Source organism: Arachis ipaensis, chromosome B03 (genome assembly GCF_000816755.2).
Source record: "Arachis ipaensis cultivar K30076 chromosome B03, Araip1.1, whole genome shotgun sequence".
Taxonomy (NCBI): domain Eukaryota; kingdom Viridiplantae; phylum Streptophyta; class Magnoliopsida; order Fabales; family Fabaceae; genus Arachis; species Arachis ipaensis.
The window spans coordinates 12,731,498-12,732,074 of NC_029787.2; positions in this window are offsets into that span (position 1 = coordinate 12,731,498).

The window sequence follows — 577 nt, forward strand, 5'->3', positions numbered from 1 at the left end:
AATAAATTTTTAAATAAAATTTAAATTTACAATAAATTAATCCTCTCTTTAGAAACATTTCTTTAATCATAGAGTGCGAAACGTTAATTTTTAGCCATATCTAAATTATCTATAGAGAGGGCAGCTTTAGATTAGTTGGGCAGAGAAGGCCTTAGATCCCCTCCAAATTTGTAGATATTTTACTCACATTTAAATATATCATTGCTGATGATTGTAGAGGAATTTTTGTAATCCGTTTTCTAATGTTTTAGTTTTGTTTGGGTGTTTTAGTCCCGTCTTAATAAAAAGAAATGTGATTGTACTTTTAAAAAGATTGAACCAATAATTTAATGACTAATTTTATGTATATTTCCTTTGAGCATGGAGTATTGTATGTGTTTTGTATTTTGTGCGATTCTCGTTTGAGTTTATGATTACTTTCTAATTTCGTTGGAATGACTAAAAATCACGTATAATTTTAGGTTTAAAAAGTTTATTATTCTCTTCTTTCATAATATTTGTTTGGTTTGCAAATATTCAAATTTTAAAATGTTTTTTCATTTATCATTTTACTTCTAATAATTTATTTTTTAATTTG